The sequence below is a fragment of the Motacilla alba genome, chromosome 4 (genome assembly GCF_015832195.1).
Source record: "Motacilla alba alba isolate MOTALB_02 chromosome 4, Motacilla_alba_V1.0_pri, whole genome shotgun sequence".
Taxonomy (NCBI): domain Eukaryota; kingdom Metazoa; phylum Chordata; class Aves; order Passeriformes; family Motacillidae; genus Motacilla; species Motacilla alba.
The window spans coordinates 41,846,476-41,862,750 of record NC_052019.1 but is presented as its reverse complement, the minus strand read 5'-3'; the positions used below and the strand labels follow the sequence as shown (position 1 = coordinate 41,862,750).

Below are 16,275 nucleotides of genomic sequence, written 5' to 3'. Positions count from 1 at the left end.
ATTAAGCCATGAATAATTTATAGGCTTACAAATATTGATTAGGGCAAGATATTTCTTCCCTCCTTGCATCTAAGAAAACATTGATTCATTCAGTAAGGGGCTATTACTCTGGTACTGGTTCAACAGTTTCTTTCCCTTTCTTTCATTCTCCAGCCCAGTATTCCCAAAACATACACTAGTGGGGGAAGTTCATACCCTGGAAGTTCAGTGTTTCATGTTTGGCCAAAGCAAAGTTAGGCTATTATAGTAAAATGTCAAGATAATTTGCTTTTTAATAATCTAACTTAATTGGACACAGGGCTTCAGACAGGAACCAGCTTCAAAGCTGGTTTAGAAAAGTAATCCCAGCACAACGGTGCTGTTGACATATTTTTGCTTTCAAATACTTTTCATGAATGTAATAATGATGATTTGAAAGCTTATAGGGATTTGCTGTAATTACTGACTGAAAGCATGGAAGCAATGATGAACCTGCAGCCACAGGAAAGTCAGTTTGGCCTCCAGTAATGGGTAACTATATTGCAAAACCAGGAAAAAATGGGCAAACAAATATTCAATTTCAATTTAATGCATTTAACTACTTTCAATTTTCTGTAGTGGCGTTGCATTAAATTAGTAACTTATGCATGTGGTGCTTGGCTTCTATTGAGGTGAATGTGTACCTGACAGAGAGGTTCTGTGGTTGGAAATAATCCTGCCAGATAGATCAAGCTTTTTAAATTTTTTTTGTTTGAATTTCAATCAGACACTGAACTCATGGCAGATTCAAATTAACCTTTTTTTTTTTTTTTTTCCCAGTTCTGGCTTAGGTTTCCATTGGTTTGGTCCTTCTACTGAAGAAGGATATAAAAAATTGGGATGAAAAAATTTCAAACACTTGTGAATCAAGCAAAATATTTTCTTATTTTCTTCAGTGCTGCTTAATGCTGGCTTGGGCTCCCACTTAGACCTTCCCTTCTACTTTTGGCAATATGTACAGAACATCTGGAATTTTTTTCACAGTATGGCTGGGTGGAAAAACTGTCAGTCCTTATGTTTTTGGCAGTTTTTTTAGGGAAGAAAAGGCCCTAGTAAAACCTCTTTTATTAGGCCCCAAGTTAATATTCATTCTACTGTATCATCTTTAGGAGGAAAATTTTATTTCTTTGATTTCCCTCTGAACTAGAGCATTGTTTGTGATCTAATATCCACTATCCACTGTATTACCTTTCCCATGTGTAAAATTCTTGCAGAGTGATAATCTCTTTCATTTCCTGCTTTTTAATGAATGGATTTTATATAACTGTTCATTAGTGTAATAAGTGTTGATTTTTTTTTTCACTTCATTATTTCCCCAACAAAACTTTTGCCACGGCTACTTTGTTAGCCAAACAGAGTAAATTAATCTCAGCATCTGGGAAAACTCTCTGTAGGTGAGCATAAATAAGGTGTATGGCACTCTCTGCAAGAGAGTTCTTGCTTATGCTCACCCGCAAACCAAGCTCAGCATGTCTGAGGATACATTTAGGGGATATTTAGCTGACACCTAGAGCTCTTTACACATCAAGCTCTTTAATTTTTACAAGACACCTCTTTGACATAACAGTCAGATCACTCTAGTAGTGTTCTCTGATAATTCAGTAGAAACAGACTGAGAGGAGGAGAGCTCTGTTTTGCCACTAACAAGTTTCAGTAACCACCAGTTTAAATGAGAGCTGGAATAGCAGTCTGAATTACTTCAATGCTAATAACCTTATTTACTCATTCCTTCCTAATTGATAGCCTTAGAAATAGCTTGAAAACCAGAAATAATTTGAGCATCAACCAAGTACCATAAAGAAGCACTCTGTCTCCCTCAAGGCTTGTTACAATTTTCCCACTTGTTTTTGATTTACATATCAGTGACAAAGATGCTGGTGCTGATCTCCTGAGCAACTTCTATGCAACTTCAGAGGAGTAAAAAAAGAATGGTAGGGCTGAAATAAAGGCAGACACTTCAAAGCCTGAATGTGAATAGCTGGGAGACCAACAAGATGAGAATATATAATAATCACTTTAGGTTAAGGGATGTTTAAGCTTCTGTGACACATTTATTGTGCAGTTTGAATCTCTAGAATGAGCCTCTCATGGAGGTGTCAAACCAGCAGCAGAAGCTCTATTAGAAGTTGTGGCTGTTTACTCTCTGTTGATAAAGGCCAGTCACAAATACCATGAATTTCACATTGTTGCTATTTCTAATCTGTAGTAGGGGATTTAAGAGTTTATAAATGAAATCTATTTGTGCATTTCTAGCAAGGCTATTACAATGAAAAGCAGCAATAAAGTTGTACTTTCTGCTTTATTTCTATATTTTTTCTATTTTTCGCTCTATTAATTTCAATTCCCACTGACTTATTCACTTGTTATTTATTTTGTGTCAGTGTCATTTACACATGGAATCCTGTATCTTGACTTGGGTATCACATGGCACCTGAACACATGCCAGACCTCTTCCCCTGCCTCAAAAATGACAATTAATCAAGGGAAAGTTAACTTTTACCAGAATAAGATAGGTATTAAAAACCGAAATAGATAAATTTCTAAAATTAGAAATTGGAAATCAAATTTCTTTTCCCTGGGCACTTTGTTAATCAGAATTTTCATCAAAAGAGGATGAGTAATTTCAAAGAACTTCTGGCCATTACAAGGTTATTGTTAACCCTATTCATGCTGACCACTGAGTAAAACATTGCATTTTAACTTTGAAGCCTGGTATTGGATAGAAGACTATCACGAAGGCAGGATACAGAAAAAACAATTGTCTTATAAAAAACTTTATAGGATGTCATTAATTATGGGTGTCTTCTCTGTAAGACTGCAGTGGAAAAGAAGGGTAGCAGTGAAATTTTTTAAGACTGAAATACTGGAGTAATCATCTTTGCCAATACAGTTCTTTGGGAGGGACTGGGGAGGTTGTACATGAGGACTGTAGGCGTGGTGGGGAGAGGAGGAATGGGTCTGAGTAGATGAAAAGGGATCACTAGTGACCTCAGAGGTGAGTGAGTGGGACTGGGAGGAGCCAGTGGAGATTTCAGCTTCCTGGAGAAAGAGAATGATCAGTAACCAAGGGTCAGTGAAGCCTGAAGAGCTCTGAGTGGATGAAAGCAATGTATCAGGGAGCTGTGGAAGCCAGGCAGGGCAGGAAGACCTCACTGTAATTTTTTTTCTCCCCTCCTCACCCACGTATTCCACCATGCCTCTTTCCTCGGGATCTCTGTCTACTCTTCCCTAGACTCAGAAGCCACACTCCTCACTCATCCCCATCCCAGCACCTCAGACAGCCATCCTCCAGCTCTGCAGGGTGCAAGAGTCCTGCTGCTTCCCTGCATCTGGGCCCTCCTTGATCTGCTGCACCCTCTGGCCTGGAGGGAAGGGATGGAGCAGGGCTGGTCTGCCAGATGGAGACAAGAGAACATCTTTCTGCTGCTGTCAACCCCAGAGGAAAACCTACTTCTGCTGGGAAGGGTGCAGCTCTGCTTCCTGGTGCAGTTGCTGCTGCCCCACTCTTTGGCCCCTGCTTTAGCAGCAGCAGCAGACAACAGGAGAGCTTTCCAAGCAGGAGGTGGGGATTGGCATAGGCAAAGAGCAGTCTGTCACTGAATCCAGCCATTCATGATCCATTAATGTCCACAGAAATCAGTGGGAGTTACTCTAAATGTGGGGTAAGTGTAAGAATGGGAATACAAAAACCTGTCAAACCTAAATTATTTTTCTCTGCATAATGCCTGTGCTTAATGGGTTGAATATAATTAACGATTCCCGGGTGTCTTCTACAATTTTATTTTCTGTGTAGGAATGCCCAACCCAAAGAGACTTTTTGATGCTCCATGCTAAAATCTCTCTGCTCAAGCAAGGTCATTTCTGGCTGTGGAAAAACCTCACACTTCAGCACGGTTCAAAGAACTTATTGTGGCCCAGACTTAGGTATTCAGACGCTTACAGATGGAAACTGGAACATAAGACATCAAAGCCCAAAACTCCCACTGATTCACTGATACATTTTTAAATACCTCCAGATCAAAAAGACTAAATCCACCAAGGAACCTAGATCCTACTTGCAAATTAAGATGTGTACTTTCAAAAATAAATTACTATTAGAAATTTCAAAAATTCTAAGCAACTGCTTCCTTACCCCAAGGTGCTTAAATTTTGCTGATATGCATCGAAAACAGTCCCTCTATGCCTTGTTCTATCTGGCATTTGCAAAACTCTGCGTGTTCCAAGGAGATCCAGACTTATTTACCAATACCCAAAACATCTCTTAGATTAGTTGTTCTCAGACTGCACATTACTCAGGCAAAAGAGAAGGGATTGCACCTTCCCCAACAGCACATTCCTGAGGTGAACTAGTCCCTGTGGCACATAGGACACAACTGTTCAGTCCCTTCTCCTGCAGAACTGGAACAGATGCTGAAACTGCACTCCTCTTCATTCAAGTGAATACACAAACGGTGTTTTCCAGTCTGTGGTGTTCTTTGGCTGGGAAATCAACTGTCTGTCACTGCAATTTCTTCCTGATGTTTGGTTGACTTGGTGCCTCCTGGGATTTCTTCTGGATGCACAGTGTGGTTCCTACAGGTCACTGCACTGTTTAAAGATTAGGCTTCGCAGTGCACATTACTGAGTTTTCCAAATCCCTTCCAGGCATTTTCCCAAGTGGCCACTTCAGCACTTTGGCTTCCTTAACTCCCAACTGGAAAGTTTCTCAGGCTAACTTCTCCCAGACCCACTTCTTGTGCGTGTGCCTGGCCCTCTCCTGATTACCAGGGTTATCTGGCAACCCTGACACAGAGACACTGGAAGCCACTTGCCTCTTTCTCCTAACTCCTTCCAAAGGGTGAGATACTCAGTGTGGGAAACAATGCATTGTAACAACCCTCAGCATCCTGCCAGGGTAGGATTTAGGGTTTTCTCTTCAGTACCTGTGGGATTTGTCTATGGCCTGTGGGAACTGATAAACATTTTAACTGCTGCAGCTATGTCCAGCAGGTGTGATAAGTCAAGGCATTCTGCTCCTTAAGCTCATAGTCCAGCCAGTCAATAATGTAAGCTGAAATCAGTGCCCCAGGTCATGAACAGGGCACACATCCTGCCAGCCATTAGCTTGTCTCTGCTGCAGGAGGAATAACCTCTGCAGAGAGAAAGGATGGGCAGCTGGGGAGGATAACCTTTCAAACTGCTCCAACATGCATTTGGAAAGCCTATAAATCTGAATCCCTAAACACTAATTCTCTGCCATGGAGAGTTACTGCAAGTGCCTGACACAGGATTTTTTCCTGTATTGCAGACTGCTGAAAAGAGACAGATCACTCAGTCTTTACAGAGGGACAATGAAACCTTTCGACCTGTGGCTCAGTGCAGTTTGCTTGAAAAGAAATGGACCATGGTCACTGTTAGGACCACTGACTGTGATAAAAATGTAGGGATTGCAGTGCTTTCCTCAGGCACCACTCAGTGCCATGTGCCAGAGGCTGGGTACATATTTCCTTCAAGACAAAAAGCCCACAGCTGTCCCTTCTCTCTTTTGGGTCAGAACAACCAAACTTCTGGATCTATATTTGGATGAATGGCTTTTTGTTTCACTGGTCAAGACAGAATCCTGAGGTCTCTCTAGATGAAGAACTGTGCTCTGAAACGTTTTCAGAACAACACAGATGATTTGAGCTAACTGCATTCAATCTCATGAAATCTGAGTTTTTATATCAGTTAGAAATTTTTTTTTCTCCATATGATGCCTATATAGGTGGACCTATTTTATAAAAATGCATTGTGAAATCGTGACATTGTATCCCTTAAAGCAGTTTAACATCTCTTGCTGGGATGTAGGGGTCCTCTGAAAGCAGTGATCAGTGACACATTAAGGGGCAGTCTTTACTATTATAGGGCTGCAATAAAAGGGTTAAAATTGTGCAGAATCTCCACGAATTTTAATTTCCTTTGAGATAAGGCCCAAACAAACTGTTCTTTAGCGTGCTCCACACAATCTACTACAATATCAAGATTTTTACTTCAGCGCCTGTTCAATAAATTAGAAATATCAGTGTTTCAAAGTTTGCTTCATAGCTATAAAATGCTTAAAAAAGTGTGGACTTGAATGATGACTTGAAAAAACCACAGCCCTTTATAAAGAATAATAGAGGAGACATACTATTCAAGCAACAGTTCTATTATAGCTACACTATACCTTTCATATCCAGAATAAACACACTGTGATTCTGTATGTAACAAACTCTTTTTGTTATACGTTTAGGAAATCTCAGTTCATTTATGTTGTTTGCATTCCACTTTATTCATATTTGATTGTACTGTCAGACAAATTTCATTCTTTATTTCCCTCGGAATTCCTTTTTTCTTTTGGGGTTTTACCACATCTTTGTACAATCTTGTTTTTAAAAGGGCACCACTGTGTCCTGACTTGTCTTTCCTGGTATATGAAGTATTTTTGTGATGAAAGACCTAATAAATAATTTGCGAATCATTTCTTTGACAAAGTTAAACCAGGGACACTCCACCCCCAATATAGATTAGTATGGAGGCAATTACAATGTTACCCTTAACAGTGATTATTTATTTGATTTGTTTTTTTCTTGCACAAAAATCAATGAAACTATTTCAATTTTTCTGAGATTAATTTTGATCTTGATCTGAACCATTCTTCTCAGACACTGTGAAGTGCAATAAACACTTCTGACATGTTCTCCCAGTCTGGTGGAATTGCTCCTGTCTCCATTTTTATATAGATATTTGACAGGCTCTCCGAGAAGTAACATGTGTGCCCTATTTCACTGCTGGTAGCTTGAGCTGAGCATGAGTCTGAGCCTGTTTCAAATGTCCATGCTCCTAGAAATTTCTTGAGGAGGGATGAGATGCAAGTCTGGGTCAGGCCTGCTACTGCAAAGAAGAAAACCTCTGCTACCAGTGTTTACCTGATTGTCTGTCTCCATTAGAAGCCATCACCGCAGCTGAAACGCACTACAGGTACTCCTGTCTTCAAAGGGAAACATGGCAATTGGGAGGATGAGTTGTACAACAGGGGTTAAGGTGTTATCTCTAAGCTGTGGCTTACAGGTGCTCAGTGTCCAGGAATAAAGGAGACTTCACCTCCACTGATAGCCTGAGGAGCACTCCGGAGTCTTTCAAAGCAGGACCAGGGCACTGCATGGCAGTTTATTTCACAGCTGATGCCAAAGGCATTCTGAAAGGAGAATCTGGGATATAGCCCAGCTGAAATGTTAATGCCTCCCAAGGTGCAGACAGGAGAACTCCTGCCCAGAAGCAGCTGAGTGTAGCAGTAGTTGATTGGCAGCTTTCCTGAGGTATTGAACAGGGGCCATTTCATGCTCATTTGTGCAAGGTAAATAACTTCTTTTGGTGTCCTGTTCAGCTTGCAAACATAGAAGGCTCTTGAATCAGGAGAGCACCTGAATGTAAAAGATGAAAGTAATTCTTAGTCAGGACAGTGTTTTCCTGTGTTCTAGGTAGTACAACCAACAGGTGAATTTTCTTCAACTGGATTAAGGCTATCATGCACAGTATCGCCGATCCCATCTTCAAAATCCATGCAGTTGGAAAAACATCACAGTTGTTTAAAAGTCTCAAGATTTTAAGCCTCCCATTTTTTATTTATTTGCTATTTTATTCTTTAGGCTACATTTCTGAAGCAGCTTCAAGCCTTTTCTTGAGATCAGAATGACTCAGAATGTACTCAGAAATGAAAACTCCTTTGCAATGTCTTGCTGCTAGCATTTGGGACTTGAAGAGAAAGCATTAACAGTTGTGATACTTGCAATAACATTACAGGAATTGGCAAAGCTGCCTCTGCCTCTGTCGAAATTTCAGCTTTCCATATTTTATTTTTTTTATGCTGTAAGCAAAAAATACCTGGAAAAAAGAGATATAACCATTTCACGAGAGTGGATGTGTTCAATTTATGTTATAGAATTTGCTTCTGAACACTCAGCAACCATGGCTGCCTTGGCTAATGCTCCTTTATAATAGAACTATTTATTCCCCTCCCCATATCCACACAAGCTATTTTAGATGTCTCTTTTCTTTATTTCTTTTTCCAAGATGCATAGAGTATCTTACCTTGTGAGAGAAGTAGATCAGCTGAAAAGAGGTACATCATGTTCATGTTAAGGCTTATGTAAAGAAATACTATGCTGTTTGAAAAAGCCTGTGTATTTCTTCAGTCATCTGAAGTTAAAGCAAGAATGATAAAAGACAGTTGCAGCAGAGGAGAAGACAAAGAAAAATCAAATGGATGTATATTGACAGACTTAGAAAACTTGAGCTCAGGATTCACACAGAGAGAAAAGGAGGGGGAATCCATCTGATTGTAAGAATAATAGAGTTTTACTGATTTTTCCTTAGTATTCAACTTGTAATTTCCACTCTGGACTGAATCAAGATTAGATAGGGAACAGAGAGATGTAAGAAACTTGCTGATGTCTTGTATGATGTACTGGATCTATGCTGCAGCCCAAGAGCCAGCCACCTCCCTCATGTAGTGCTGTCAAGGATGTAAAAGCACATGCCCTTGGCAGCTTCCTAGGGCACTCTGCCAGTACTGATGTGGATATTAAAGCTGGAGAAAGCTCAGAAAGTGTGTGAGGGGCAGATGTTCCCTAGTCGACTTCAGTAAGCTAGCTCAGGTCTCTGCAATGATGGTTTCAGGGATGCAGCCTGTGAGATGGATACTGCCAGTCACTCCTGAGAATCTGAAAGTTAGTGAGCCTTCAAAGGTGATTTAAGTACTGTTGAATTTCCTCTGGCGGGTAACAAAATGAATATTTGTCAGTGCTGGTCCCAGGGGTATTTGTAAGCAAAGAATGTGAAGGATAAACCTTTTGGCTTCTACAGCAGTAGAGGTGCTGCTATTCTGCCTCTGGATTTGCTCCTGGACAGCTTAACTGTATTCTCTCTCATGTTTCATGGCAATGCCATGATTTATTTGGAATTGTGACAGAGGAAGATTTATGATTATATTTCCGGAACAAGCAGTGCAGAAAAAACACTAAAAACAGATCGGGGGAGTTGAGAGGTGCATCTCAGCAGCCTTTAGTCAGTCCCTCTTGAAACTGAAAACAGACACAGAGAACAGCTGCAGTTCCTCCAGCTGAATTCACTGTGCAATGTAGGGAGTGCTGTGGGAGAGGGAGAGGTCTTTTCCCTGGTTTTAGAGAATATTGGCTTCCAAATTTTGATTCCTTTGACTCCTATAAAATTTTTTATCAAATTTTGGTAATTACATGCTGGGTAGTGATCCCTCTGTACTAGCAGTGGGAAATGTCAAGCAGCTGAGATCAATGATCGGCATTATGATTTGATTGTCCAGGAACAACGTCAGCAATGCATTATAAGCACCCATCAAACAAGAAAACAACAAAGTTCATACTTGAGGGATTGTTCCTCACCAATTTCCAGGTCATTTGATCCCACATTTCAACTAACACATCCCAGCGTACCCTCTAAACACCTACTAAGTTTCACAGTGTTTGAAATATGCAGATTTTTGAGCTCATTTAAATAGAAAAAAATTCTCATCCTTAATTAAAGCAAATTTTTGGGGTTTTTTTCTCCTTTGTGTAGCTACAACAAACCAAGTTAAGGCTGCTGCAAGAAACAGAAGATTAAACTTAAAAACAGTAATAATAATAATAATAATAATAATAATAACTTGTAATAACTGATTTTGGTTTTAATCTTGCTGTTATATGTAGGGACATACAGAATATAAATTATATGAAGAGCAAATTGTTATCCATTAGTTCAAAGTCAGTTAATTAGTCTGTGAGATTTTTCCTGTCTGATTATCTATTTGCTCTCCTACTTTCCAGGGGTAAAAAAAAAAAAAAAAAAAAAAAGAAAAGAATAAAAAATAGACACCTCCTCTATTCCAACCTCTTTCTCAAATGCAGCACATTTCCAGGGGGTGAGATTTGCCTGTCTTCTCTCGGCATTGTGATACAGTAAAGTAGTATCAAAACTGCAACTGATAATTGCCTCAGGAGGTTGGGATAACTGATGAATATAAATAAGTATTTAAGTCTCCCTTGGAGCAGTTAGCAACATACAAAATCAATATTTTTTCAGCATTTCCTCCAACACAAAAGCACCCTCTAGTCTGGGGGTGTGGAGAGCTCTTTGGCATTTTCAGCCTTTTCTGTGAGCTGGGAGAAGGAATGACAAGAAGTCAGGAAAAGTGAAGAAACACTCTGCTGTGTGGAGTATTTGGCACAGGGTGGGCAGGAAAAAACAAAAAGGTGCAGCAGAAGAGGCTGAGTGAGGAGAAGGCAGTGTTTGATACTTATGGAAACCTAAAAGTGAGAGGGAATCTCTGCCGAAAGGGATGAGTTGGCAGAGGGGGTTGTACAGTCTACAGGACTTCTGGTCTTTCTTTAGTTATTTAGGCCCAGCTTAATACTTTTATTCAAGCAACTCCTCATTCCTGAGAAAAATTGTTTGCTCACCATGCAAAGCACAACAGTAATGCCATCAGAAAACCTGGGAACAATGTTCAACTCTAGAAACTGGACTCTGATCCAGAAATTTTAATGACTGCAGCAGAACAAAGCCCTAAAAATATGTTCATTAAAAATAATTATTTCTGTGGCTGCCTAATTCATTCTCTTCGATCAACATATTTCTTATTTAACTGAATTTGCATGATTTTTAAGTTCTATCCATTTATACAAAAGATCCATAGCTATTTTAAAATATTTGTTCACCTCCTTTCATTTTTGCAAAAGACCATATTTTTCTTAATTCTACTGCAAAAAAATGCCATGGTCAAAACTACAAAAAAATATTCCTGCCATTGATAATTACCACACAGTTGTTCCAGCTGACAAATTCTGCACCATTGACTGCCTGCTGAGATGCAATCAAAATTAAATGGGTGGAAATAACTCTGAAGTGGCAGGTTTAAGCTCTAGCAAAGAAGCACAGGGTCTTATTTTCATGACAACATAGAAAATTGCCTTCTGGGTCAAACTAATAAACCATTTCATCTCCAGCAGTGGCAATGGGAAATGCTGTTTGGAGACAACTCATGATCCTGTCTCTCTGCTGTCCATCCCCCTCATATTTCTCCTCTACCCTCCACCACACTAGAGATGCCAGCAAGTATGTTCCTGCCTCTTCATTTTAGTGTCCCTTTGTGGATTTGCTGCTCTTGAATTTGTCTGCTTTCTTCTTTTTTGACTTGCTGGTACGGTGCACCTCCGCAGTCTTCTGTGCCAGCAGATTTCAGAAGGGAGAGCAGTAGTGGCACTCAAAATAGGACTTTCTTTTGCAGGTTTTAAACTGCTCTCCAAAAGTTTCAGTGAGTGCCCAGAGGACATCACAGGACTTGGGAAACAACAGTTTTGTATGTTCTTTACACACTGCCTCCAAGATTTTATAAACCTTAACCATATCCCACTCAGCTTGGGGGAGGAATAAGATCATAAAAAGTCCCAGCCTTCTGTGATTCCCTGTGAAGGCAGCTGCTCCATCCCTTTAATCATCTTAGTTGCTTTTTCTTGCATTATCTTGAATTTCTCTATGTCCTTCCTAAAATATGTAAATAGGATTGTACAGAATGTTCAAGATGTGGATGCACAGGCATTTTAAATTTTTTAGTTTGCTCTTACCATCTTTTCTGAGAACACCCAAAATTTTGTTGGCATTTTTTGGCTGCTCTTGCATGTTGAGTAGATGAGTTCAAAGACCCTCAGGTCTCTTCCCTGAGCTCCAGCTGCCAGCTTTCAGTTCAGCCCTGTGTAAGCATGGCTTAGATTATTCTCCCTAGATGCACTCACTATATATATCTAGACAGGATCATCTGCCACTTCTTTTCTGCACTCGCTCAGCTGTGTATCATCTCTCTAGAGCTCATTTCTGTGTGTGAGTGTGTTGCCTGACTCCCTGCAGGAGTTCTGTATCATCTGTGACCTGAGACATCCCTTCTGCAGGTCATTGATGAAGATCTTAAGTAAAACTAATTCCCTAAGATACTCTGCTGCCTCCTTTTTATCCTGAAAAGTGGCAAAGACTCTGTAGGCAGATTTCAAACCTTATAAGCACCAGTCCTACAGCAACTTGATTTCTTTAGTAGCTTTCTGCCAAGAATCTTATCATGGGTTTGTTGAAAATCCAAACAATTTTTTTTTTTTGATATTTAGGTAACTTGTAGAACTTCAGAAAGCTTCAAAGCAGGATTTCCCTTTACAGGATTTACTTAGTGCAGTGAAAGCCACAACTTGTTTACAGAAATGCTATTAAATCCTGCAGTAATCCAAGTGTTGGCTGCCAGAAGCTGTTTCTGAGCAGTGAGAAAATGAGAGGGGTGGCTTCTTTTTATATTGACTTGATCTTTTGAATATCTACCTAGGGTGGAAAAGCTTAGACCAAAACTGCCTGAGGGAAGAGATGCTACAAAGTTTGCAATAAATTAAAAAATATCTGCTTTAGATTGACCAAAACAAAGTCCAGTGCCTGCAGGAGCCTTCTCAGTGTGGAAACCTCATCTAGTATAAGCTCCAGGCTAGCTAGCTAGTAAAGAGCTCCGGTTTTCAACAACAGCCACAAGATCAATGTCAAAGTCTCCAAAATAACAGATAAGTTTGGGAGTGGATAACTCTGTTCCCTGACCCTGAGTATCTAAAAAGCAGAAAACTTGAAGGCTTCCCCTGAAGGGCTTCTGGGCTGTCCCCTCTGGAGCTATTTCTGCAGCCCCAGATCCTCATACATTTACTTGCACTGGTCCCTTTTGGACTAGTTTCCTGCAGAAGAAGAGGCTGTTCACGAAAAGCAGAAGGCAAGGGAGCTGCAGGCTGTCAGCCACCAAGGGGAGTCTGGATCTGAACACTTTTCCCTCAGACCCAGTGCCTTTTCTAAGCTGTGGGGCATGAAGTGAAGCACTGCTTAACACCAAAGTCAAGCTCTCTTTCCTTGAAACAAACGTGGGTAGCAGAATCCAAGCCCTGATTTTAAATTGGCCTTTTTGGCATCACCATCCCGATACTTTCTAAACTATAAGACATGTACATGGGATAAACTTTTGGGTAAAAATGTGGATTACATTTGGAGTCAATCAATAATTCACCAGTGTAGGGCTGGCAGATTCCCTTGTACAACATCAGAAGTGAGTGCTCAAGCAGAATTAAACTCACCTGGGATTAGAAAAATGGTAATAACCTAAAGACTTCTGCATAATCACATAAATCTGATTTTTAAGTGCACAGTTTTTTCTCTCCCCTTTATTAAGCTTGGTATTATTTAATAATTTCTTGATACAATAAAGTTTTACTAATATGAACCCTCTTCAATATAAATTGATACATTTTATGGAAAGACAGATTGTTGTTTTATTTATATCCATAAATGAATTATTATATTTGACATAGGAATTATTTCGAAATAATATTCAATATTATAGTGCACTATACCTCTGCAATCATATTTATGAATGTGTGATAGCATTACTGCACTGTTCTACTGAGTTTGCCAGAAAAATGTCAGAGAACTGAGTCTGTAATTTTTTATTATTTTGTAACTAGGAATGTCTGTTTCTTTTGTTGTCTAAAAGTTCATGAAGAAGCATAAACAAAAAGGAAGTATTTCTCACTAAAAAATACTAGTAATTTAAAACAATATTGCAATAGTAAAACTATTTTAGGTTTCTTTAAGAGTCACACTAAATTGCACACCTCCAAATAGAGGTGATACTGGACATGCATGTGCCTGCTGCAAAGTGACAAGGTGAGAGGTGCTGGCTTGTGGCTGCTCTGAGCCACTACTGTAGCAAGGTGTTGAAGCCTTGAAATACTTTTCCTAAAGAGAAATTTGAGTGTGGTGAAGCCCTTCTGTCTTCAAGCTCATGGATTTACTGCCTTGTATTGTAAAGTATGTCTGCAAAATATTTGTTACTCAGGTTTCTTTACAAAAGTAACATTTTCAAGGAATGAAGGTAAATAGGAGCTATATAAGGGGGTTTTTAGGCTAGAGAAATTTCAGGGTTTCTACAAGGAGCAGGTTCATGGTTGGTCATGTCAATACTTAGATCCACAGTATAAGATATAATGTTATGGAGAAAATATTTGTGCAATGCTTCTGCCTTTTGTCTCTGAAAAGGCAAATCAGTTAAACCATTGAATTTTTCATAGGTATGATTTCTTTAAAATGTCATAAGGTGGTAGAAAATCTAACAAAATTTACACAATAATTCATTATAATTCCTTTGTTATTATATTCACTACTTTCCCACTATGTAGTCCTGATACCTTTGCACTGTAAAGAACAGAATGGTAACATTAAAATCATATAAAACTGCTTGGCAATTAATCTTTGCTGAGGGAAGAAATGAGGCGATACAGAAGCAATGTCCTAAATTTTGCTCTCAAATTTGGTAGAGAGACAGAAGTAATAGCACTGATAAAGAAGATCTCTCTTGTCACACGCAGACGTTAAGAGCATTTTCTTCAATTTTGGCCGTGAACAAAAGCTGCTATTAGGAGAGACAAGAGTGCATCCAATACTCTCAGGAGGAGAGGTTAATAGCCAAAACATCTATGTACAAATGTTTGTTGGTGAGACCATGCTGGGAGGAAGGTTATAGGAATAAAAGAAGACAGAAATGTATGGGAGTGTCCTGTATGAGTGGCAGGAATCAATGCTGGAGGAAAGCCAGAATCACAGGGAAGATTTCAGAACAGAGCGGGAGGGTGAGTTGGTGAGAGCCACAAACTGGATTTTTTGTAAATAATAGAGAAGCCTGGGTAAGATAGATTGTGTGCAGATACACAGAACAGGGTGGTCTCTAGTCACTCAACAAAACTCTGCTGCAGAATCTGTAGAGAAATTTGATTTTTCTGGTCTTCACTGGAAGGCACTGATTGGAAGGTGTGGCATTAATTTCCTGTAATGGCAGATCCATCTAAACTTGCCACCATCTTTACCTGTTAGGTGAAGAATTAATGCACTGTGAAAATTTGTAAGATTGCCAATATGACAAAAACTTTTATGGACTTCAGAATGGGTTTACAAATTAAAACAATTGTTGTTTTGTTTTTTTGTTTTTTTTCTTTCTATTTTTGGCAGTCTAGGACTTGCCATATAGGAATTTTTGCCTGAAACACAGTAAAGGATATTTACAAAAAAGGGAGTCCGTATCTAGAACTTGTCTGGGAAAGGTATTTTGGATAGTTTCTGTATTCAGGGATGCCCCCCCAAGTCTTTGTGAACAAGAAAGGGAATATCATACAGACCGTCTATAAGGACAAATTTGACACAATCTGCAAAGCATTAAGGCTCCAACACTGTACCTGAAACACTCCAACTTTTGTACCTGAAATCAATGGACACTATGTGTTTAAACTTCACTGAGGATCTGGGGAACAACTACCCATATACTAGATTTCAATCCAGATACTGATGGGGAGAAAATGCACTTGCACATCCTTGCGGCATCACTAGTGACAGGTGAAAGTCCTTTCACTGAGTTTGGGTACCCACAATGCACGAAGAACTAGCTGAGGTTTCCACTAGGGTTGAAGAAAGTCTTGTAAACAGCTGATGGTGTTTAGGCTGCAATTCATCCAACCCAACATAATAAAGTTTTAAACTCCACTGGTTAGATTAAGTAGGTCTCTCTTGACATTAGAAGAAGTCTAAGATCACAATCTCAGATGCAAACACCTCCACCACAGACAGCCACACACAGCCTCTTGAGATGTTTTTGCATTTCTGGGGGGATCATATGTGCCTTACCATTCCCCAGGACCCTGAGATGATCATGCTGCAGCTTGCAGAACAGGGAGGCGATGCTGAAGAGCAGTAGAATCTTCCCCACTCCAACCTGCAAAAACAGCACTGCAGAAAGAGCTTCTTGCTGAAGGAAGGCTGTGCCAGCCAGGCGTGCAGTGCGAAGGGAATAGATCTTCAGGGAATGATAGCAAAATTTCAGTGGAGCATGAAGGAGGCTTTCAGCTGCTCTGGAAAAGCAGGAGCTGGCACATTCCTTTGTGCCGAAGCTGGGCAGGATGGATAAGCTGTGTGCACAGAGGGTGCTCTGGCTGCTGGTCTCCTGGCTGTGTGCAGTCACAGAACACTTAGCCTTACAAACATGCCAAACCCCTACCTACTTTTTCCCCAAGCCTCTTCCCATTCCCTCTCCCCTGTCCTAAAATACCCCTAGCAATTCAAATGCCATCACTCTCTGGAAAATGTGGGTGGTAATCACAGGCAATTAACAAAGGAAAACGGAGTTCATGT

The 16,275-nt window shown here is 39.9% G+C and overlaps 1 long non-coding RNA gene across 1 annotated transcript in view; it reads right to left on the bottom strand.

Moving 5' to 3' along the window:
* Positions 1-16,077, bottom strand: part of LOC119700955 — a 31,431-nt gene extending 15,354 nt beyond the window's left edge. The window contains exons 1-2 of the long non-coding RNA XR_005256945.1: positions 15,772-16,077; positions 6,945-7,439 (exon numbers count right to left, since the gene is read on the bottom strand). This is a non-coding gene — a long non-coding RNA (uncharacterized LOC119700955). The remainder of the gene's footprint in view (positions 1-6,944; positions 7,440-15,771) is intronic.
* Positions 16,078-16,275: the final 198 nt, after the last annotated feature.